The sequence below is a fragment of the Haematobia irritans genome, chromosome 2, assembly GCF_050003625.1.
Source record: "Haematobia irritans isolate KBUSLIRL chromosome 2, ASM5000362v1, whole genome shotgun sequence".
Classification (NCBI taxonomy): domain Eukaryota; kingdom Metazoa; phylum Arthropoda; class Insecta; order Diptera; family Muscidae; genus Haematobia; species Haematobia irritans.
Window position 1 is genome coordinate 92179403 of NC_134398.1, and position 26065 is coordinate 92205467.

General features: G+C 37.9%; 1 protein-coding gene across 3 annotated transcripts in view; it reads left to right on the top strand.

Moving 5' to 3' along the window:
• Hasp (Hig-anchoring scaffold protein) overlaps positions 1–26065 on the top strand; it is a 563757-nt gene that overhangs the window by 218631 nt on the left and 319061 nt on the right. The gene's annotated exons all lie outside the window — the stretch shown is intronic.

Below are 26065 nucleotides of genomic sequence, written 5' to 3' on the forward strand. Positions count from 1 at the left end.
ATTCGTAGTGATAGGATCAAAACAAATCTGCTATTTATTAATGGAATGGATTTACATTTACGAAAATTGGATAATAGGTTTGTATGGGAAATTTTCGAATAAAAGTTATTCAGTATTAACTTGCAAGACAGTTAGAATGGGTTTTATTCTCTTGGGTAATATTAGGAGAAGTGTACACGTTCACGAATTTATCATTAATTCAGTTAAAACGAAATATATTGATGCAGTTCTATGTGACATTGAACTTGTTGATAATTAACCAGCTGATAATTGCAAGTTTACCGGGAAAAAAAAAATTTTAACTAGGAAATATAAATGAAGGACTTCCAGTAAAAATTTGTGATAGTAATCAAAATGTATCGAGTACGCAAACAGAGCTAATATGACATAGATTTTCTTACAGTCTCACAGAAGTGGAAATAAAATGAATACAATTAAAATAATATGCATTTTAAGTGAAATAAAGCCTTTAAGTTTGTTAAATTTCAATCAAAAATTTGACTTTTGATACAAAAAAATTTAGCTTTTTTTCTAGCTATTTTTTAACATTTTTTTTAGCTTTTTTTGGCTAGTTTTTTGGACAAATCTAGCGGTTTTTGGTGAAACAATTCTGGCAACGCTGCTCCTCCGAGATATCGACCACTTTTGGCATGGTTGTTAGAGACCTTATACACCCTCACAAAAAATCGCTTCTGTAACATATACTCCCAAACATATTTTGCTTCAAGCATATACATTTTTGGGTATTGCCCAAACATTTATATGTTTGATCTTGTTCGCCGTAAGCGCAAATGAAAAGATATAAAAAATAAAACGCAAAGTTGGTTATGGTTTTATAATATTAAATAAGGGTAGCCGTAAGCTTTATTCAGGTTGTTTTGATTATGGGTAACGAGTTTACCTTTTAGTTTACAACGATATGTAAAGACCAATATGCAAAAACGATCCGAGTTATCCAGAGGTTTATTTAGCATTAACAAAAACAATAATCAAGATGGAGAAGGTGGGGGCGTCAATCATATCAAAACCAACGAATTACTCGGTAAAATATGCGCAAAAGTCCCACAGGGTTGCAACAAGGTACGAAAATCAAAATGAAAGTTGCCAGTACACGTAGAAAACGAAAACGACAAATTAAGCAACTTATTTATTCTAACTTCAACATTGCCGCCCACCTTGCAACATCGTGATATGTTGTAACTATATACAAAGCTTATGACTAAAAGGCACAGTGCAGTGTTTCATATTTTCTATCTTTTATTCCATTATTTTTTCTTCAAATATTTAATTCAATTCTTTTCAAAATTCAACTTATAACTAATTGGCCAGTAGGGACCACAATAAGCACATAAGTGCTCCAAAAAAATTTGTCGGCCAGAAAGGACCGCAGTGAGTCAGTAGGGACTCTAGGGTACTCTACGGGCAGCAACCACAACAACACCAACAAACGTGGGCCAGTAGGGACCCCGGCGAGCCAGAAAGGACTCAAATGTTGCACACTCCCGAGAGCACCCAACCAAATATGGTATAATGCGCCACGGGCAAAGCAGGCGCCGTATAGACTCGGTCCGTGACGATGCGCGCGTAGACTTCGGGACCAAAAACGACCGCTACTCGACCGACGCGGTAAAACTGGGGATCCGCCAACGGAAGGCCCAGAAATGAGTTCTTAATTCTCTCCGGAACCGATTCTGCCGGAGTACGGACATGCTCCAAATTAGCAACCCTCGCGAGCAATGTTATCCTCTGTAATGGGTCGTACGATGATGCCACGGTCAACCGACACATACGAGCGCCGTCAATGATTGACACCGGGAGACGCAAGTTTGCGACCATCGAGGCACAAATCTGGCTCTGGCGTGTGCAGTTGTCAATCACCGCTCGAACCGCCACCGATCCCCCCGACGAACTTATGCGGACAACCAGGCTCGGTGACAAAGAGACGACACATTGCAACGGCAGATGCCCAATCATCGTAGACGCAGCACACGCTCGCGTTCCGTCTTCACCGATGCGCGAAGAAACTACGGGAGTCCTAAAATGAGCCCGGCGGGAGGCTCGCGGCTTCCTAGCCCGGTCCGCCTTAACGGAATCCGAGTGTAACATGGTGTGATGGTCGCCGCCGCACCTCTCACACCCCTTAGGACTCACGCAATCCTTCGTTTGGTGGGTGTGAGCCAGGTAACGCGAACAATAGCGAAACCTCACAACCATCCTAATGCGCCGCTCGGAAGACATGCCTAAAAACTTCCTACAAAACCGAAGAGGGTGATTCCGACCACACACCCTACACGAGAAAGATTCCGTGCCGCTGGGCTTCTCAATCGCAACCGCTTTCGAGGACGGTTCGGACTGTGCAAACACACATGTCGGTGGCAGGGTAGTAATTACTGACGACTGTGGAGGAGCCAGGACAGGTACCGGATTGACGAGTGCGGGAGTTTCCTCAGTTACTACAGCTTCCGAAATCGCCGTGGTCGCAGTTTCTCTACGGATCTCTTCCTCCGACATTTCCATCAATTCGTCGAAATCTTCCAAGCCGTCGTCGAAGAATGAGATCTTGTCCATGATACTGCGAGAGGAAACTAGGTTATTAACAAGCCGACTGATTGGTCAGAATGACCAATTTGGTTATGGGTCGCCTTACAACACCATTTGCGGTACGAACGTCAGCGACGCGAATGTGACCATCAACTCCCGGAAAAACGTCCACAACACGTCCCAACCTCCACGATGTTGGAGGGAGCTGTTCATGCCTAATAACAACCAGATCGCCCTGCGCTATACTACGTTCGGAACACTTCCACTTATACCGCATGTGCAAACTCTTCAAGTACTCTTCTTTCCATCTTATACAAAATTGATGGGCTAGGGCCTGCACTTTTCGAAACCGATTAACCAAGGACAACGGCTTCTCAGTAACAAGGACCTCCGCGGGTGCGAGAAGCGGAGCACCTATCAAAAAATGACCGGGAGTGAGCGCATCTAGCTCATCCGGATCCTCGGACAATGGACAAAGAGGGCGCGAATTGAAACAAGCCTCTATCCTAGCTAGAACCGTCGATAGCTCCTCGAACGTATACCTCCGATTCTGCGCCTCCTTCCGAAAGTGAAGCTTAAAACTCTTGACCCCAGCTTCCCACAACCCACCCATATGTGGAGCTCCAGCTGGGATGAAACGCCACGACAGGCCCCGGTGAGCAAAAGTCGAAGAAACGGACTCACAACCTTCCCTAAGAAAAGCTTTAAAATCCCTCTCGATTTCCCGAGACGCGCCAACAAAATTGGTGCCATTGTCCGAAAAAATGGTGTCAGGACAACCGCGACGCGCAATAAAGCGATGAAATGCAGCCAAGAAGTTTGCAGTCGACAAGTCCGACACGGCCTCCAAATGAATAGCCTTCGTACCAAAACACACGAAAACGCAAACATATCCCTTTGTAATCTTACAATACCGACCAGTAAATGACTTTATCTCGAAAGGACCGGCAAAGTCCACCCCAGTAACAGTAAAAGGTCTGTCAGGAATAGTTCTCTCCGGAGGAAGCGCAGCCATAATCTGACTACATGACGCTTCCTCTCCAAAATACAAGGCTTACAATTGTGAATAACCGTGCGCACCAGATTCTTCACACGCGGTATCCAATACTCGATCCTTAAAATCCGCAACACCAGCTGATTACCTCCATGAATGGAAACTAGATGAACAAAACTAACCAATAGTTTTGAAAATCGACACCCATATGGCAAAATTATGGGATGCCTCTCACTATAGGAAAGAGTGGGCGAACGAGACAACCGACCGTTCATCCGCATCACACCCTTATCATCCACAAAAGGATTGAGAGCCAGCAAAGAACTCTTAGAGTCTAAAGGCGTTTTCCCCAACAAATTCATATAATCCGACGCATAATTAGCCCTCTGTGCCAAAACCACCAAATGAAGTCTCGTTTCCCTAATCTCAGCCGACGAAATACACAGACTCGGAAATTCAACACGACCTCTATGTGCCGAATGAGTTCGCTGGAAAAAACACGTAGCGCACGGTCAAGCGAAGAAAACCGCTCCAGAATGTCCTCGCCCGCAGAAAAAAACGAAGCATGACTTCTGATGGAACGAACCTCAACATCGGTCTCACACTGAGCCAAGTCCCGAATGGACCATTCCGATCTATCACGGGATAACCAATGCGGCCCATGCCACCAAATACGAGATGCCGCCAAATCTGCAGGAGTAACACCACGGCTACCAAGATCGGCAGGGTTATCCTCAGACCTCACATGATACCAATTACCATGACCCACATTCTCCTGAATACGACAGACCCTATTGGCCACAAATGTCGTCCATGTGGATGGAGTCTTCCTCAACCAAGACAGGACAATAGTCGAATCCGTCCAACAATACACCTGACTGAACCTAATACCAATCTCGCGAACTATAGTCTTCAGCAACTCCGAAGCCAAAACCGCGCCACAAAGCTCCAAACGAGGCAGTGAAACTGACTTCAAGGGGGCAACTCTCGTCTTACATGATAGTAAGTGGACGAAAATCCGACCATCGGGCGTAACAACCTAATATAAACTACCCCCGCATATGCCTTTTCCGAGGCATCTGAAAAAACATGAAGCTCGGTACTCGCCCCTGGAACATATTGAACCCATCTAGGTATACTAATAGAATTAACGCCAGGGTACAACTCAACAAAAGATTTCCATGCTCGCTCAGTGGAAGGCGAAAGAAATTCGTCCCAACCAATGTTATCCGACCATACCTTCTGCATGATGATCTTCGCAGTAACAATAACCGGGCCCAACCACCCAACGGGATCAAACAGCCTCGCGATGGCCGAAAGAACTTCCCGTTTCGTAAAATGCGACCTACTACTGATCGGATCCACCGAGAAATAAAACGAATCCAACTGGGCATTCCACCTAATACCCAAAGGCTTCGAACTGCTCGCCTCAACGAAAGACAAAACCTGGGCATCCACCAAATACTCCAAAGGCAATCCATCTAAAAGGGCCCTATCGTTAGTTGTCCACTTCCTGAGCTCAAACTTCGCCGTAGAAAGAGCAGCCACCAACTGATCCCGCGCCGCCAATGCACACATACATAGATTTGCGCAAAATGTGCGCCGCGAGCGGACATCTGTCCTCCGTATCATCTGCCAACTGCAGAAGCGTCCGAATTGCGAGATAAGGGGCGCAATTAACGCCAAAAGTTACCGTCTGCAACTCATAGTCCCGAATTGTCCCATCTGGGGAGACTCTAAAAAGAATCCTCTGCAGCGGAGTGTGAGCAGGATCCACACGAATCTGTCTATACATCTGAGTGATGTCGCAATTGAAGACAAACTTATACAGTCGCCACCTCAAAATGAGCAACACAAGGTCAAGCTGCAAAGTCGGTCCAACATGAAGAATGTCATTCAAACTATTCCCATTAGACGTCTTATTTGACGCATTAAAAACCACACGAAGCTTAGTGGACTGCTTCGCAAGATTTATAACCGGGTGGTGAGGCAAATAACATGATAACGTGCCTGGCGGGACCGTGGAGGAGACTGGTCTCATATGATCCAATTCAAGATATTCCCTCACCACATTGTCGTACACAACCTTAATGTCCGGTTTCCTCAAAAGCGACGTCTCATTACGGAGATACTGTCGCAAAACGTTTGCTCGAGACTCCCCTAGATACCCGCCTGCAGAAAAATCCGCCTTGAGTGGTAGCGTAACAATATACCTACCATCCGAGTCCCTGCGGGTGGTCCGAACAAAGTTCTCCTCACAAAATCTATCCGAAGGGGACAAACTCTTGCCCCGTGGCGTCTCCTCCAACTCCCAAAAGCGCAAAAGCGTCTTTTCAATATCGTCCTCATCGCGAACCGAAATTGTTGTCGAAAACGAACGAACTGGAGCTACAGGAATAGGACCCGTGACAAGCCAACCAAAAATACTATTCTGCGCAAGAAGAGAAGCAGAAGTTATCTGACGACAACCTTCCAACAAAATCTTTGGATAAAGATCCGCACCCAACAAAACCTCGACAGGACGAGATACAAATAAATTCGCATCTGCCAACTGAATATTCGGTATCTCCGACCTAAGCTCCGTTGAAATCGAAAAGGTAGGCAAATTCCCCGAAATAGACGGTAGCACCCAAGCAGTCGTCTCCAAAAGAATTGAAGCATCAAGAGGAGATCCTATCTTCAAAGTACATAATCTATTCGACGTTGCCGAAACTGCACTATTAACACCCGAAATCGTCACCCTAGTTGTCTGTACCTCCAGTTTCAATCGATTTTGCAGGCGCTCCGTGATAAACGAGGCCTCAGACGCTGGATCTATAAGTGCACGAGCGGGATACGTAATTCCCTGATACACGATATTGATCATCGCCGTCCCCAATAGTACCGACCTATTTTGCGATAAATGGAAAACTTGCCGTGATACCACACCGCTCGAAGTAGACGGTTGAAAACTAAGCGGATTCGGGTCAGACGGTTGTAAAGACTGGCCAGTGCCAGAAACATTGGTGGAGGCAGCGGCAGCCAAATCCGAACGGGCCGAAGCCAAACCATCGCGATGCAATAAAGAGAGATGCCTTTGATCACATTTCGAACAACGGTGTTTACTCGCGCAATCCTTAGCCTCGTGGCCCTTTACCAAACAATTCAAGCACAGGCGATGACGTTTTATCGACGAAAATCGCTCCGAAGGCGAAAGTTTCCTAAACTTCTGACACGCCGAAAGTTTATGACTATGCTTCGGACATAATATACAGGCCGACTTCGAACTTAGACCGGGCTGAGGGGTCACCGTACTCGCCAAATGAGTCTTAACCCTCTGGTCCTTCGAATGAGACTTTTCCTCGCGTAGATCATGTAAACACATAAGAGTGCGAACCCTTTCCGTAAGGAAGCTGTCCAACTCATTCCACGATGAAAGAGCAGACTTGTCCCTAACACTCTGCTCCCACAGAGTCTGCGTGATCCTCGGCAAACGTTTAAGACAAATGAATACGAGTATCTGGTCCCAATTATCGGTGGAAACCTCATAAGTGTTCAATGCCGAAAGACATCCATTAATTCCGCGCTGATTTGACTTTAACCCCGAACTTGTCTCAACCGTTACCGCCGAAATGGCAAAAAGAGACTTAAGTTGGTTATGAACCAGGACCCGCTTATTGTCGTACGCATCAACGAGGGCCTTTCACGCCAGGGCGAAGCTCCGATGTGTAAGAGGAAATTTCGAGACGATTTCCCTTGCTTCACCGCTTGTTTTCCGCACTAGATGACACAAGCGTTCAACGTCAGTCAATCTCGAATTATTAACGTATACCGCTTGAAATAAATCCCGGAATGTGGGCCAACATAGAAAATGTCCCTCAAGTATATCCGTATCGCAAGGTGGCAAGGTTAAGTTGTGAACCATATCACAAAGTGGGGGGCCGCCCACGGCAACCTCACCTCCAAACTTCTCATTGCCATTACGAAGCCCCATTTCATCCCGATTAGCCGTCACCGAAGAAGAAGCATTGTTGATCAACACCGCTTCCGATCGTTCGCCCGATTTGTGCGACCCGATACTTTGTCGCGATACTGTAGCGACCGATGTCACAGATGAAGTAATCGAAGATCTACGTGACCGCCGAAACTGAGCCAATTTCCGATTTATCGCGGACAAACAATTCATATACACTTCATGCGAAGTCTCATATTTACCCTCCACGGAATCAATATCACTGGACGGTGTATCCCCGGAATCTTGTAACGCAGCTAAACACTCGTCAAATGTGTTCTGAACACGCTCCCACAATTTCCCTAATTCGACCTGACGAATCTCAAGACTAAAGACATCCAACTCCTCCTCTTTCATACCATTAAAATGAGCATGAAATTTAATCAGGGCGTCAGAAATCCTGATGAAGCGTTTAACCACCGAGACGGACATCCTATCTCAAGTTCAACTATCAATATGAAGCACGCAAAGAAAATTCGAAAATTCAATGTAGCCAAGAAGCAACAAAAACGACTCAAAAACTACAGCGGATCACCAACTATAATAATAATAAAGATTTATTCAATAAATACTCAAAATCAAATCGAATATCGAACGACCGAATAATTTCTCTCCGTGTGAAAGTGCAAAAAATCTCCCAGTGTACGGAGAATGAACGAAAGCTTTGACTTAAATTCGAACTATATCGACAATTATTCACACCTTTGAATTCAACTTGAAATCTAATGTAGGCAAACCACGTAGTGTGCTGCCCCCTTAAGGATTTACTTGACGATCGATAACCGATAACCCGATAGTACGTAAAGTGCCCGATTAGTCACAACACTACAGAAATCGACCAAAAGCGCAACACTGATGAGAACAAACAAATAAAGCTTTTTGTATGCTCTCAAATGTATGAAAATAAATGAAATAAAAATATGTAAACGTTATGTATGTAATTTCAGCTAAGGAAACGCGGAGAAGTGGTGAAATTACGAAAAAAAGAGAGTGATAAATATATGAAGTGAATGCTGGTGCATAAAGTGGTGAACACAAACAATTCAAGTTATTTCTCAACGAGAATATTGGGACAGACGGCAAAATGGAAATACAAAAACAAAACACTGTAGTGCGTTTTGCCGTCGGCAAATGAGACTTTACTTTAAATCAATGAAAAACGATATTTTCACCAAACAAAAGCAAATAACCCACTTTAAATCAAACGAGCACCAATATTCACTGATATCACTGAACTTTTTATACCACTTTTAAGAATATTTACAATCCGATTTACATCCGAAAAATTAATTCAAATCGCGTAGTGTTGTAAGACAACCCCGAAATATATACGAAACCAAGCAAATTATTGTTGTTTCTCGCGATTCTATTACTTTTGCACAAAAAAACACTGCACTACACCTACCTTGATATAAAATTTATTGGGGTTTGTGGTGATTTTTAAAAATGCAGGAGATGTTTATCGTGTGGGATGCTCGATGACGTCCAAGGCACTCTACGAAAACAAGACAAAACCAATTAGACCAACTTTTAGTTTACAGGCTCAGATAATCCGGTTCGATTGGGCCAAAATGTTCGCCGTAAGCGCAAATGAACAGATATAAAAAATAAAACGCAAAGTTGGTTATGGTTTTATAATATTAAATAAGGATAGCCGTAAGCTTTATTCAGGTTGTTTTGATTATGGGTAACGAGTTTACCTTTTAGTTTACAACGATATGTAAAGACCAATATGCAAAAACGATCCGAGTGATCCAGAGGTTTATTTAGCATTAACAAAAACAATAATCAAGATGGAGAAGGTGGGGGCGTCAATCATATCAAAACCAACGAATTACTCGGTAAAATATGCGCAAAAGTCCCACAGGGTTGCAACAAGGTACGAAAATCAAAATGAAAGTTGCCAGTACACGTAGAAAACGAAAACGACAAATTAAGCAACTTATTTATTCTAACTTCAACAGATCTCTTCCAATATATAATATGTTTGAAAGCATATTGGTCTAAACAATATATGTTTGGGTAGTCTAAGTTCCAAACATTTTGTATTTTTGCATTCAATAATGTTGTCTTCCAAAAAACAATATGTTATTATGTGAACATATAATATGTTTGGAAGCATTTTGCACCCAAAAATATTATATGCTTAAAAAAAATTCTCCCAAACAATATTGTGCTCAAAATTTTATTTATTTATTTATATATTTACAATCATAATGAATTATGAAAATAAACAGGTAATATAGGTGCTAACAACATAGGTTTTCGACCTGAATGCTCAAAATTTTGTTTCTGCCTAATTGTATATTCCCCCACATCTTTCTCACTTTCACGAGATTTTTTAGTTCTTAGCACCTTTTTCTGTAATACAAACATTGTAGAAGAAATTATTCAATTTTATGATTTTTTTTATTTTAATTTTACCTTTTGCCGGACGGGGATTCGAACAGCAGAACACACAGTTTGTAAGGATCAAAGTAGTAGTGCCCAAGGAAGAAAAAAAACTGTTAATTTTGTAATAACAAGCAACAACCACCAACTTAATTCAATATCGCTCCCTGTTAAATAGCGCTCCAAGCTACTGAACACATATATGTTTATAGGCTATTTCTAAATTAATATATGATTGCATACAAGCATATTATATTTACAAACATTTTATGTTCCAAACATAATATGTTCTAACATATTAACATATATGTCCCAAACATGTTATGCTAGTTTATGAACATTATATGCTTGCACTCAAAAATATTGTGTTTAAAAATTTGTGTTCCAAACATATAATGTTTATAGCCAAACATATGAAAAACAGTCTTTTTCATCCGTGTACTTACACCACGTACCAAATTTCAACCGGATCGGACGGATTTTGCTCCACCCAGAGGCTCTGCAAGCCAAATCTGGTGGTCCGTTTATATGGGGGCTATACGTAAAAGTGGTCCGATATGCCATTTTCAATACCATGTATTGAGGCCAAAGATTTTTTGCTTCTAAAATACGAGTGCGCGTAATGCTTAGCATAGAAGACACATTTCTCTGATATCACGTTTTTCCTTCTCCAAGAATGGATAAACATTTAATGAAGTTGGTTTAACTTACAATTAAGTGATTCGACTTCAAAATGGGTATCTTTACAGGAAAGAAAATTTTGTTGGACTATGGACAATTTGGCTTTAATAATTCTAAAAAAAACTCTTTAAAATTAATAAGGTCATATAAGTGTTATTCCGGCATTAAAGCGAAATTATGATGAAAATATAAACTAATGGCGTTTTCTTTTCTTGTAAAAAAATGCGCACTTTTTTTGCATTTTACCCGGAAAATTTACTTTTTAGGTTCTTTTCTAAAAAAACAGGCAAAAGTGCGAAAAGGCTTTGAATTCTGTTGTGAAAATAGTGCCACGCATAGAGGCAAATTACGGGCATTTTCAGCACTGCCAACAAACGAGAGTGCTGCGATTGCCCTGCTTCCTTCTTTGAATTCTTTTCTGCCCGCTGAAATGATAGCATTTTTTTAGGTTGCTGGTAACATTTTAAAAATGCGCATTCTGTACAGACAAAATGAAGGCAAAGCACTTTTTTCAGAAAAGAAAACACCATAAGATCCAATGTTGCTGCTTATTAAGTCCGTTTTAAAGATTTCAAGGAATAAGGGAACTAACGAAAAAACTTTTTTATATTTTGTAAAATTATTTAAAAATAAACATTTACAACTACTGGTGTTTTCTTTTCTGGAAAAGTGCTTTGCCTTTATTTTGTCTGAACAGAATGCGCATTTTTTTAAATGTTGCCAGCAACCTAAAATAATGCTATAATTCCAGCGTGTAGAAAAGAATTCTACACGCTGGAATTATAGCATTATTATTAAAATTGCAGTGCTGAAAATGCCTGCAATTTGTCTTTTCGCTCTTTTGCCTATTTTTTAGAAAATAACCTAAAAGTACATTTTCCGGTCAAAATGCAAAAGAAATGCGCATTTTTTACAAAAAAAAGTAAACACCATGATATTAAGTGTCCCATACATTTAAAAATCATTAAAGTTTTTGTAACTTTTAACAATAAATGTTTATACATATGTCTGTATTTGCGTATACATGTGTGTTTTGTATCCGCAAAATTCTTAAAGCACTAAGTTCTTGGAACATCTTCGAAAATAATGAAAGTGTATATGAAAATCCTGACTTGGAAACCAAAAACCATTTGGCAGTACAAGGTTTTATGAGTGGTTGGGAAAGATTTCCATTTCGGTTATCCCATTTCGCCATCACAGACCCAAACAAAACCCAATGAAACAAAACAAAAATCAATACCTGCAATGTTGGGGGATCTGGTAATCTGGACTGCTTCTCTAAAACTACACAAACACGGTGTTTGACAATTTGCATTTTCATTTGGACGATTTAGTCTTTTCGTTGGTTTGATTTTAAGAAACGAAATCTTTGTTTTATCTTGAAGGCATGGAAATCCTTTTTGTAGGACAAAATTTAAGACACTAATGGTGGGTTTGCAATTTCAAATACTAAACGAATTAAAAAAAGATTTCATACATCATGGAACCAGTTTTCGCCGAACATTAAAAAAGGGTTAATAACTGTTTCTTTTTCTGGTAATATGGTCAAAACGAGTTAAATAGTTTCATAGGATTATCAGTGACCTGGTACAATACATTGTAGCAGTGTTACAATATTTCTAACCCTTCTGCCCAAATGGTAGGTCATGTTGAGCTAAGCAATTCCACTAAATAGAGATAATATCTCCTTCCATATAACGAAAACTGAATTATCTTAATATCAAAAACCACATCAGGGGCCGGATCGTCTCTTTCTTGTGGTCCACAGTGTGGACAGGGTTTAAAAAGGGGGAGCGAAGCTGGTAGCCAGCAATTGAACACTTCTGATTCAGCCGTTCGAATATTACACATTCCACGAGAGTAAAGGTGAGTACTAAGTTCGAGTTTAGCGTGAAAAAAGTTTAGCGAGAAAAAGTGAAAAAAGGCATCAAATTATACATAGAATAGCCCAAAGCAAATGTTCACATAGTTTGTATACCTTAAAATGGATTATTAAAGGAAAGTAATCGTGAAAAACGACGAATTTAGCGGCTAACTCGAACTTAATACCCACCTTAACGCAAAATCCAAACAAATTATCATTGGTTTATTTACATTTTACTGGCATTCGTTCGTTTCCTCTTCTTTTCTGTATGTGACATTCACTTGAGATGTGTTTCTTTCCGAGTATTACTTCAGTTGCCAACTCATATTTTGACAACTACAAAATTCGCATATCATGGTGACTCTGGTGCGACTTGCACTGATAGATGTTCTGGATAGAACACCAGTGCATGTTGCAGCTGACTGTTTGGCCAAAATGTCTAGAGGCAATAGATGCAGCATGATATTAAGGGAATTTGTTCCTGTCTTGCTGAATGCGCCTGAGATACACAAACACGCCATACGCTGAACTATGTCTAAACTTGTTGGCTGGTGAAGTGCCGGCCACCAGACTACAACACCATATAGCATTGTAGGTCTTGCCGTGTATAGCCAATGCACAATTTTTGGTTTTAGTCCCCACCTTTTTCCTATTGCCTTCTTGCACGAGTAGGCTTTTGAAGAAAGGGCTTTTCTCGCCCTTTCTTCAATATTAAGCTTAAATTTCAGCTTCCTGGCCAAAATAACGCCAAGGTACACACACTCACCAATACCCCCTAAGGAAATGGGCCTAACCGTGGGAGTTTTGCGATCTTTGCAGTACATGACTAGTTCTGTCTTTGCAGGATTTACCCCAAGACTATTGTCTTTCGCCCATTTTTCAGTCATCCGGAGGGCCCTCTGAATAATATCTCTGATTGTGGATGGGAATTTTCCCCTGACTGCTAGAGCTACATCATCTGCGTATGCCACAACTTTTATCCTTTCTTTTTCTAGGGTAACCAGAAGGTTATTTATAGCAACATTCCAAAGAAGAGGTGATAGAACTCCTCCTTTGGGAGTGCATCTGTTCATATACCTTTGTATGTTTGCTTGTCCTAGTGTGGCTGAAATACGTCTCTTCATTAGAAGTTCGTCTAACAGCCTAAGTATACATGTATCAACATTCAGAGTTGTCAGTCCATTTAATATCGAGCTAGGATGGACATTATTGAACGCCCCTTCTATGTCTAGAAACGCCACGATTGTGTATTCTTTGACAGATTGTGAGCTTTCAATAAAGCTGACTAGTTCATGCAATGCGGTCTCAGTAGACCTGCCCTTCGAGTATGCATGCTGTCGTTTCGAGAACAAACTTGAATCGATGCTAGTTCTAAGATAAATATCTATCATCCTCTCCAGAGTCTTAAGTAGGAATGAGGATAAGCTGATTGGTCGGAAATCTTTCGCCCTCGAGTGAGAGGCTTTTCCTTTTAGGTATGAAAACGACTTTTGTTTCCCTCCACTTTCCTGGGATATATGATAAGTTGATACATCCTTTATATAACGCCGACAACCAGGGGATAATTTTGTCAGTCACTGCTTGTAACACCGCCGGAGTAATTCCATCAGGTCCGGGGGATTTGAATGGTCCAAAGCTATTTAACGCCCATATTATTCTAGATTCCGATACAATTTCCTCGATAGGAAACGACCGCTGAACCACTGTGGCACCGCCAGAAACTGGTTCAACCGTCTGATTTCCAGGAAAATGAGTGTCCAATAGTACCTCCAGCGTATCCTCACTGGACGTTGTCCAATTGCCCTCCGATGTTTTAATGAAACCTGGAGCGGAGTTGGTGGATGCTAGAACCTTCCGTAGTCTGGAAGCCTCGGACGTATTCTCAATACTGCTGCAGTAATCATTCCAAGAGTTATGCTGAGCCTTTCTCAGTTCTCGCTTATATCCTCTCAGATTCTTCTTGTAAGCGTCCCAATCCACAGGAGCCCTGGTGGACTTTGCTTTGTTAAAGAGCTTCCTGCACGATTTCCTCATATTACCTAACTCCGTAGACCACCATGGTGGTCGATTTTTCCCCCTTGGCTTCCCTCTAGGGCATGCAGCTTTCAGTGAGATGTTGAAGGCCTTAGTAGTCCGCTCCACTGCGTGTTGGATATCTTGCACAATGCTCATATTTGTCTCTGGTATTTCCGGTATCATCATATTGAACGATTCCCTATACCTATTCCAGTCAGCTTTCCTAACATTTGGCGGAAATATGGTCTTGGTGGTATGAACATCAAATTTGAAACTGATGTAACGATGATCTGAGAAGCTTAAAACCTGCCACTCAGATATCATTTCATTCAGTTCTTGCGAGGCCAAGGTGATGTCCAAAACCTCTTGGCTGTTTTTAGTGACAAAGGTTGGGGCATCTCCCTTGTTGCAAACTACCAGATTAGTACGCAAAATAAACTATTAGCGACTCTCCCCTTGCATTAGTATCACTACTTCCTCATATACTATGATGCTCATTCGCATCGCATCCCATAATGAGTTTCGTCTTTGTTTTCAGTGACTCCTCAACTAAGGTTTTAACGGCATATGGAGGCATCTCCCTGTCATGTCCCATGTAGACCGAAGATACCCAATATTTGCATTTGGCTATTTCTAAATTGGCAACGACAGTGTCTGCAGTGCACATTGAAGGAAGCAGAAACAAGTTAAGCTCGTCTTTAGCAATTACACAGGCTCGATTTACATTATTACCTGTAAACTGCAATAGTTTGAACCCCGGAGTAGTTAATTCACATATTTTGTTTCTATAAACATATGGTTCTTGAATAAGAACTATGTCTACACTGTTAGAAAAATATGTTTTTCATATGTTCCGATATAAACAAAATGTGTTTCGGGCACGATTTTAAACCACAATATATTTAAGTGCGAACATGTAATTTTCCTAAACTAACACTAAATGTTTGGGACATCTATGTTAATATGTTAGAATATATTATGTTTGGGGCATGAATGTTTCATAAAAATCATATGTGTGAATACAAACATATATAAATTTACAAATTTCAACTAAACATACATATGTTGTGATATTTTATTCAAAGCGACAGAGAGAGTATAGAGAGAAATAGAGATGGAAACCGGGAGAGTTGACGAAAGATATCAATATAACATTGCTGTGTTAGAGTCAAAAGAGAACAATTTCTGTGAAACCGCTTGTATGTTGTTTCGGAAAACTGTTTTATGATAAGGCCAAAAATTTGATATGTTTAAGTCTAAATATTATTTAATTTGAATAAAGAGAATATACATTCTGAACCAAGAGAATAGACATTTGAAAAACAAACAGCTTATGTTTTCGCCTTGAGAGCAGCATTTTATGTATGTGTGGACATGTGTTTTGTTTATCATTTTGGCATTATTTTTTTCTTGGTTCGTTAAAAGAAATCAGGGGTCTTCATAAAAATAACGAAAGGGCACTATACTCTTTTTAGAGTTGGGACGGTAAAATGAAATAAGGAGGAAATAGTGAAAAATTACACAGTAAAATGTAAAAAAAAACAAAGTTTAGTTTCTCTTTATTAAAAAGTAGTCCACGAGGAGTTGACGGACACCATTAAATATGAAAGCGGGCATTAAGTTCGACTTTTACAGCTAAAACAATTTAAAAAGTTTATTTTCTTTAAAATGAATTATTAAAGAAAAATAAAAGGAATTTTAGAGCGATGGTGTTAAATGCTAGTAAAAAACTGTTCACTCCTAAATAAATTTATGTTTATATTATAAAATTATGTATGTATGTTTATACTCGACTCCACCTTCTTCTTTTGTTAGTTTTTGAATTCCTTCCCAATTTTAAAGTTTTGTACAAAAACAGTTTTTTATTACAAGATTGTTATTTTTGCAATAAAAAATAATATTTGATCCAAAAATCATTCAATTTCGTTTATATCAAGCACTGTTACTGACTATAAATCTTTAATAACGCACATTTCGATGTTTCATTTAAAAAAATTAATATAGTATAAATATAAATGTGTAAATTAAAAAAAAAAAAAAAAAAACAAAAAAAAAATGTTCGGTCGGAGCAGGGATTGAACCCACGACCCTTTGCATGCAAGGCAGACATGCTAACCACTGCTCCACGTGGCAAACAAATGTATGTTTCTGTTAAATAATGTTATGTTTGCATGGGCTCGTGGGCGCTGCAAACTATGCTATATAAATGTAACTTAAAACGATAATTATCTACTGGTGACTATAACAGCTACGTAGCCCAGTGGATAGTGTGTTGGCTTACAAACTGTATGGTCCTCGGTTCGATTCTCCGTGCAGGCGAAAGGTAAAATTTAAAAAATTTATAAAAGTGAATAATTTCTTCAACATTATTTGTATTACAGAGAAAGGTGCCAATAACTAAAAAATTTCGTGGAAGTGAAAATTACGAGTATGTTAGGGAATGAGCACAATCGTGTTTGGGAAAAATTCTTCCAAGCATATAAAATTTTTGGCTCAAAATGCTTCCAAACATATAATATGTTCACATAAAACAAACATATTAATGTTTCGGCAGTATGCAATAATATATGTGCTTCCTGCAAAATATGTTTGGAACATATGTTAAAGAAGCGATTTTTTTTGAGGGTGTATGTCCCCTTAGGAGAACTTTTAAGGCAGCACATGCAGCCTTAAAATGAAAAAGATTTATCTGGACGATCCGTAGGACCATCATCATCGAGTCATCAAGAATGTCTTCTTCAGAGATCTCGGTGACTCTCGCTGTAGAAATCTCCTCTCGCATACGGTGTCTATCCATGTCTTCAACTTTGGTATCTCCCTCGACTTCCCAAGAGGATGCGCTTACTTCTGATTCAGAGAGAGGCTTGTCCTTTTCTGAATCCTTTAGCTGATCGTTTTTATATACCTTCATTTGGATATAATGAAAGCCATAACGTACACGGCCCTGGGACTTTGCTAGATGTGGCAAAGACTGAGTGTTCAATATAAACACTGCATGCCGTCTTGGTCCATCCACTTCATCCAAACGGCCAACCTTCCAATCAGCTGTTGGAAGATCTGGATTGCATCGTTTCAGGCTATTTAAAATAGATTCAGGGTCAGAAGGGTTTGCAGGTATCCACGCATGTGCTCTAGGTCTAGCCGGTATGTCTTTCTTCTCGAGTAACTCTAGAGCAGCTCCTTCCCAAACTTCACCAATTAGTATCGGAGCAGCTTTAAAACAGGACCTCTGGTCCTCAAATGCGACTAGCTTAAATCGTCCTTGATACCAACCAGCCTCTTGGTGTCGAGGATCTGGGCCGGGAAACTTTTCCAGCACCTGTGAGTAGACAACAGACAGAACATTCTCAATTTCTCCCCATTTTTGCTTTGGAACCATACCGTCCAATGCTCCTTTATTAATGATAGCCATCACAAGGCTGTCTTTAGCAACTGAGGCAAACGATCGTTGATCCCTTTTGGAGGATGGCAGCTCATCCGGTGATCGTTCCCTTTTTCCAGCCTCAAGAATTCCTTGAGCCCATTTTAAGGAATCGCTTTGTTTAGTCGACAGCGTGCTTGGGTCGACTGATCCTAACTTCTTTAGGATAAACAAAGCATTTCTGCGTTCCTTGAATCTCTTTCGTGAGGGATTACCTCCTTTTGATGTCGTTACCTCAGACAAAGTTCGACTTGTCAGAGCGTCGCCACCTGTCGACCCGTCTACAGGTCGACTAATTGGGCCTGACTCTTGGTCGCTGCCCAAATTTATGACTTCAGTCGTTATCCGTCCACTGGGCCCTGAAGTTAGCAACCCAGTGGATGACTTTGAATTTCGCTGCATGGTGGTTTATTATTTCCACCACACGTGAAATTCGTAATAAGTACTTATTACGATGAAATACTCCGCTATTAGAAAACACGTCCGTTCAGTTCGACGGTTGAATAGGAATGGCTCTCTTATCTAACATATGTTCCAAATAACTGCTACGTAGCCCAGTGGATAGTGTGTTGGGTTACAAACTGTATGGTCCTGGGTTCGATTCTCCGTCCAGGCGAAAAGTAAAATTTAACAAATTTATAAAATTGAATAATTTCTTCAACATTGTTTGTATTTATTACAGAAAAAGGTGCTAAGAACTAAAAAAAACTCGTGGGAATGAGAAAGATGTGAGGGAATATGCAATTAGACACAAATATTTTTTTGGGCACAATCGTCTTTGGAAGAAAATTTTTCGAAGCATATAATATTTTTTGGCTCAAAATGCTTCCAAACATATAAAATGTTCACATAAAACAAACTTAATAATGGGTGGGCAATATCCAGTAATATATGTGCTTCCTGCAAAATATGTTTGCAACATATGTTACAGAAGTGATTTTGAGGGTGTGGATTTGAGTAAGATCGTTTATTAAATAAGTGTTTTATAGTTAAATTTGGGAAAATCGGGCGATACATATATATGGGAGCTATATCTAAATCTGCACCGAATATGAAATGAATGAAATTTTGCACACTTTAAAGGTACTATAAAAATTACTTTGTGTTCAATTTGAAGAGAATCGGGTAGTAAATAAGTGCACAATGATGTCACTTGTCGAAATCAGACGATACATATATATGGTGGCTATACCTAATTTTGATCCGATTTGTTTTTCCAAATTCAACAGTGTTCGTCCTTTTACCAAGAAAACATGTTGTACAAAATTTCATCAAAAACTGTTAATAATTGCGACCGAAATTCTGCGAACAACAAAGACGCACGGAATTAGCATTAGTTTCTGACCACTCTATAGTAAGGCATCTGGAATAAGAGGGATTGACTCACTTTTTGTTGGTAACATTTGATTTTGATAATAAGTATCGATACTAGATCGATTGATTGGATTGAAAAAATTATTTAATTTTTGCCGCAAATTTTCAATTTCGGCCCATAGTGCACTGTAGTGTTTTTCAGTTTGAAATATTAGCAATAAAAGAGGTGGATTATTGGATGAGAATTAATGTTCCAACAAATGTTCTTTAACTCGAAAACGGCCGTCTACTGCCGCAAATCTGCCAATGAGATAACTGAGCAGGGCAATATTCACCTAATATGGGCGCCTGGCAACAGGAACATACCGGGAAGGTCTAACTCACCTAAGGCTAAGAACTACCTTACATATGCCCGGGGAACTAGAATCTGTTGGTATGCCTCTGGCTACCTGTAAACTCATACTTCGTGAGAAGGCTGTTATGAATGTGAATGTCCGATGGGAGAGTTGCAAGGGTTGCAACGACACTAATTGACGCGAAGTATAATGACTACTGCATGAGTTGTCATGATGCGGAGGAAGAAGTATTAATTAGACACCTCTTGTGTGAGTGTCCTGCATTTTATGTAATGCGTAAGCGAATTTTAAGAGCATACAGCTTTAGATTACTGGCGGACTTTGAAAATGTTAACCTAAGAAGTCTAATAATATTTTTGGAATAATCTGGGGCCACATCATCGCGTTCTGTTTCGTATAGAGAAACATTTCGATCTCTGTAAATTCCGCTCTCGATCCTAATTTATTTTGTATACTACTTTTTTTACATTGCTGTAAACATATGGTAATAGTTGTGTTCCTTTATGTACTACTAGTTACTACTTTTACTAGTTTTTACTGGAAACCGTTCATTAACCCCAAAGATTAGTAAAATTAGTAAACAATTTTAAGAGAACAATGTCAAAATGCATGTCTCTTTTAAAATTTTTTTACTACAAGTTACTTGAAAAATTCTTTCGAGTAAAAGCGGTACATATGTCATAACAAAAATAATTATTTGTTAATAAATTTTACAAATCAAAGTAGTTCCAAATCGTTTTTTTTTTATATAATTCTGTAACTTTTGAATGGATTAAGATATCAACATAATTTGATATCTTAATCCATTCCCTAGTGGGTTCAAGGGCTGGCCTATAGACGTTGGAAGTTGAACACCTCGGATGTATGAAATTTTGTTTTACTTGCCAAACTCGCAATTATAAACCGATTTTCATGATTTTTATAATATTCCATAAAAATATTGCGTATTGAATATATCTAATATTCGCGAGATATGGGCCTTACAATTTATTTTTTTTTTTTCAAAATTTAAACAAAACGAAAAAACTACCAAAACATTGATAGACTCACACCAAATTCGGCACATCTTTTAATGGACCAAAACTGCCTCTACGTTTTGAATTTCATGCAAATCGGATAGAAGCTTTAATGTCTATGTGCTGAAGATCCCAACTGGGGGGTTGGTTTATATGGTGCAATATCGAAACTTAGGCCGTTGTAGCCCATCTTCGAACTTGACCTGCTTGTAGACAAAATACGTGTCTTTCAATTTCAACACTTTAGGTTCATTATTGAAGCCATATGGACGAACATCGTTATATCGCTTGCTTGCTTTCTATAGCCAGAAATCGTTATTTGTATGTGTTACAAACAGAATGACAAAATACTGAGAATACGCGCTATTACTGTACTTATATGGCCCAGAAGCCAGAGTTTTACTTTGATTTAAAATTTTGTACAAGGAGTGCTATTAATACACAGTAAAAACCATAGCTCCTTTCCATCGCAGTAAAAATTTCAAAGTTTCCTGCAAAAAATCTGTCATTTGTCAAAATAATTGCGATATAAAACTTTTTAATTTACCTGCTTCCATTTTTTGAAAATATTTATTCAAATCACAATACCTCTTTGGTTTTTATTTGGCATTTTTACTATTTTTTACTATATTTTCGTTCCCGTATATTTAACACATTTTCAAGAGGATTTTCAATATTTCTCTCTTTTACTACTTTTTACTACGAGTAAAGTAAAGGAACACAACTAATAATAAATGGGAAGCGAAAGAGATTTTCTAAATAAGTTATTGCGATCCAAATATGTTATTTCGGAGAAATTTATTCTGTGTTTGTGTGTTAAAATATATAACATATGTAAAAATATATTATGAATCCAAGTGTTTTTTTTGTTTTCCTCGTCTTCGGTTCAGAGTATGGCAAGTGGCATTAATAAGGAAATATATTCGTGACAAAAGCAGTCTTTTAGCATAGTACCATGTGCAAAGTGATAAAAAAAAGTCACTCTTTCTGCTTTGCATTGACTTTGTTGCAGTTTTGTTTGAAGCGACTACTGAGAAATCCTTTCTTTGATCCGTTTCCCTAAATGCAAGTAGTATTTTATTTTCTTAAATATATTTTGGCAAAATTACATTTTCACCAACTTCGTTTTGTGTTATTTTTGTTTACGTTTTTTCCACACAAAAATCACTACATACTGTGTTTTCGATAACATACTATGTACCTATCTTGTATAACTTCAACTTCGGTGATCCGCGTAAACTACATTACGATGCCGAAATACCCGATTTCGACTGCGGTAATCTGGCCTCAGGTTGGTTCAACAGAAGAAAATAATCGATTAGGTTCAGTGGTTAAAACTAGAAGTACCTATATGTAATAGATACTTTTAGTTAATGTGGTATCACAATGGACTGAATAGTCTAAGTGAGCCTGAAAATAACTCGGGCTGCCACTTTAACCTAACCTAAGCCAATTTAACTTTATTTTGGTTCATGGAATTATTATATTTTGCGAAAGCTCCCTTGAGTTTAATAATATTTGGCATGCTCTGGAAAATTAACTATAATGGGCCAAGACATTTTACATAAATGAATAATAAATATTCACTAAATTCGTATTTCCCAAAAAATAGTTCAGAACTTCTTAACATTTGTAAATTTTACCATACTTGCGCCCATCTTGCACTTCGTATGGCGCTAAAGACGTTCTTGCAATTTTGAGCTACAATTTTTTTCGTCAAACTACAAAATTTTCTTAGTCAAGTGAAAGAAAATAATTATGTCGAATAAATTTCCTTGAATTTGTTGAAAAATATTTACTTATTTTATGGAATCGCTGTTGGTAATACAGTTTAGTTAAAATTTTCTAAAATTAACCAATGCTTTCGTTCATTGTGGGTTCACTGTGTTTTTGAGTGTTCAAACAGAAATTGGTTTCTTGAAACCTTCGATACATATAAAGCATATTTAGTAGTGTTTTTTCTGCTTATTGTGTTATGTGACCAAACAAAATTATAGGTACTTATAAACAAATTTATAACTTTAACATGCCCGTAGCAAAAATATTATTTTACACACAAACATAAACAAATATTTTATTATATGTACATCAATTGAATATGATGTCATATATAATAATATACAATTATATCTTACCAGATATGACTGAAAGCATTAGATATAACAGCATTTATAATGGCATCTCGAATGAGATCTAATCATATATAACACTATACATAACATATCTCCGTAGATCATCTATATCTGCAACCATATCTGAGCAGATATAATTATATATACTTTCATATTATTAGATATGATTACACGGATTGGCACTACAAATATTTTATTGTGGTGGAAGAGGTAATTCCCTATTAATATTTAAAGTTAATATGTGCAATGCATACATAAATGTGAAAATTATTTTTGGCATAGAAAAGTACTTTATCGAGGCATATTTAGTACCATTTTAACTATACAGAAGATCCCGGAATTAAACATTTGATTTGTGATCGCTGAATCAAGATATTCTTGTATCTGTAGTAACAGTTTCCCGTGTAAAAATTGGTGGATCTGGCCAGATATTATTAGATCTCCTGCCATATCTGATTAGATATGATAGTATATGTAGGCAGATCTGGTCAGATCCGAAAAATGGTAATATCTGATCAGATCTAATTCTAAAGGAATTAAATCTGACCAGATCTCAAATATGACCCACATCTAATTATATCTTAATATAATTAGATGTTAATATGTCTATTATATAAAATTTTATCTATAGGTATAGTTAATAAAATGGATTTATTTTATGGTTTTTATTATAAAACCAAAAGAGTATTTAATGTTAAAAGTTGGGTCTAACCTATGTACATTATATTTATGTCTAGGAATAAAAGTATAAGAATTCAATAAAAATATATATACATAGCCACTGGCATTTAAATTTAAATTACGAAAGGCGTTGGGAAATTGTTCTCATCACACATTTTTTTTTCATGAGTCTCCCAATTCCTCTCTTTGCCTACTCGGAATGAAAACACTGAAAAATATATTTAAAATATAAATATACAGAATAATAGTCAGTTTATTTAATGATATATTTGCATATAATACATATACTTACCAATAATTGATTCTCGTGTCCAATAATTTATACCAACTCTATATGGAATGGTTTGTGCGAAGCCCCAAATACCATACTATGAATAATTGCACGGGAATATATCCGCTACACAATGCAAATTACCTCCAATTTTTTTTCTATCTATGTGAGCAAATTTCACGTTTGTCCAAATTTTTATGAATTTAATTTGAATTTTTATTATTTAATCTGTGAATTTTACTACTTTTTTGAACTAATAAATTGTACTTTGAATTAGGGAATTACAAATTACAGTGTACTTTCTGTCGTTTAAATTGCTTTTCATTATAAATTTGAATTAGTTTGAATTACTCTTAGTATATGCTTACTAAATAAACGATAAAATCTATTGTGAATATTTCCTAATTGAATTTAGTACATTAAGCTATCATCGGTTTAAGACGCTTTCCTCTTTAATCACTTTCCCTCCAACTTTCAAACGGTGAACATCATTACATATATATGTCCTTTCATTTCTTTCCTTCTCTATTTTCAATTAAATATTGTACATTTACATTTAAAGGTGGGTATTAAGTTCGAGTTTAGCCGCTAAAATCTTCATTTTTTCACTAAAGTGAAAACTAAATAATTAAAAAAAGGCATTACATTATATATATTTCTTGTCTTTGTATTCCGTAAAATGGATTATTAAAGAAAAGTAATCGTGAAAAAATTACGATTTTAGCGGCTAAATTCGAACTTAATACCCACCTTAAAAATAAAACTCCACTTTGTTATTATTTATTCTCTTTCCGGTTGGTTGTACTTCCGCACAATATCGTTGATTATTTCTCATTGCTCTGAGAATAATCAACCGAAATACGCTCGTACAGTCCACTCATATTCTACAGGGGTATTTCACAACAACAACACATTTTGTTATCCATTTCCCTATTTTGGAATCCCCCACACCTCTTCGCAATTTTTTGATATTGGATAATACTACGTTCTGTCCCTACTACGGATATGCCCTGTTTACAAATCTTCACGTTGCTTCTCGGTCTCCTTAATCTGGACTACCACAACTTCATCGTCGTATACACAAACAATTTTTTTCTGATTCTATTACGAAATTAATTGATCCAATTATTTTTTAATTGAAATGTCTTCAATCACAGAAATGATAGTATCAATTAAAAAATTAATTGACAGTCAATTAAAAAATTAATTGATACTATTAATTTGTGTGATTGATTTTTGTTTCAGTTAAAAAATTTGTTGAATCAATTAAATTTTTATTTGAATATTTTTAAAACTCAATTAATAGTTTAATTGGAAAAATTTTCGTGAATTTTGAAAAGAGAAAATAGGAACCAAACAATAAACTCACCTCTACAGTGCCTCTCATACACCTTGATCTTCCTCGAAAATGAGAAGACATTAAATTTTTATATAAATAAAAAATAAAGATATTAAACTCGCATTGTCAAATATTTGATATCAAATTTTTTTTCAAAATTTAATAACAACAATCGTTGCTAAACGTTAAGCATTTTATGAAGACACTTCAAAATTATATTGAAAAAGGTTTGTTGTTGTTTTTTGATTTCAGCTTAAAACCATGCATTGACTAAACTACAAGTGTAGCTTAACCAACAGAGGAAAAGAATGTTTGTCACATTTATTTGGGCAAAGCCCTATAGACTGCAAGATGGTTGGATGGACGCACGTTTCGGAATTACCACATTCCTCATCAGCATCCTCTACTTGCAGCAAAACTATCAACCAATTATCAGAATAAATTCAGGCAGTTCATTAAACCCAACAATGAACCACACTTGAACCCAGTGCTGCCGCTACTACTTCAATCGAAGTATTTTGCTTCATTTTCACAAAATTTACTTCGTCACTCCTTCTTCCAAAAATCTGCTTCACTTTTTGTTCTGCTTCATATTTTAAAAATTTTCCCCATATTACATAATTGTTTTTCCTATTCCTTTAATTACGATGAACATAGCGGTTTCAATCATTGAATTATTAACCGATGTGGACCAATTTTTGCATAGTTGTTAGAGACCATATACTTACACCATGTACCAAATTTCAGCTGGATCGGATGAAATTTGTTTCTCGTTTATATGGGGGCTAAACGTAAAAGTGGACCGATATGGCCCATTTGCAATACCATCCGACCTACATCAATAACAAGTACTTGTGCCAAGTTTCAAGATGATAGCTTCTTTCGTTCGGAAGTTAGCGTGATTTCAACAGACGGACGGACATGCTCAGATCGACACAGAATTTTACCACGACCCAGAATATATATACTTTATGGGGCCTTAGAGCAATATTTCGATGTGTTACAAACGGAATGACAAAGTTAATATACCCCCATCCTATGGTGGAGGGTATAATAA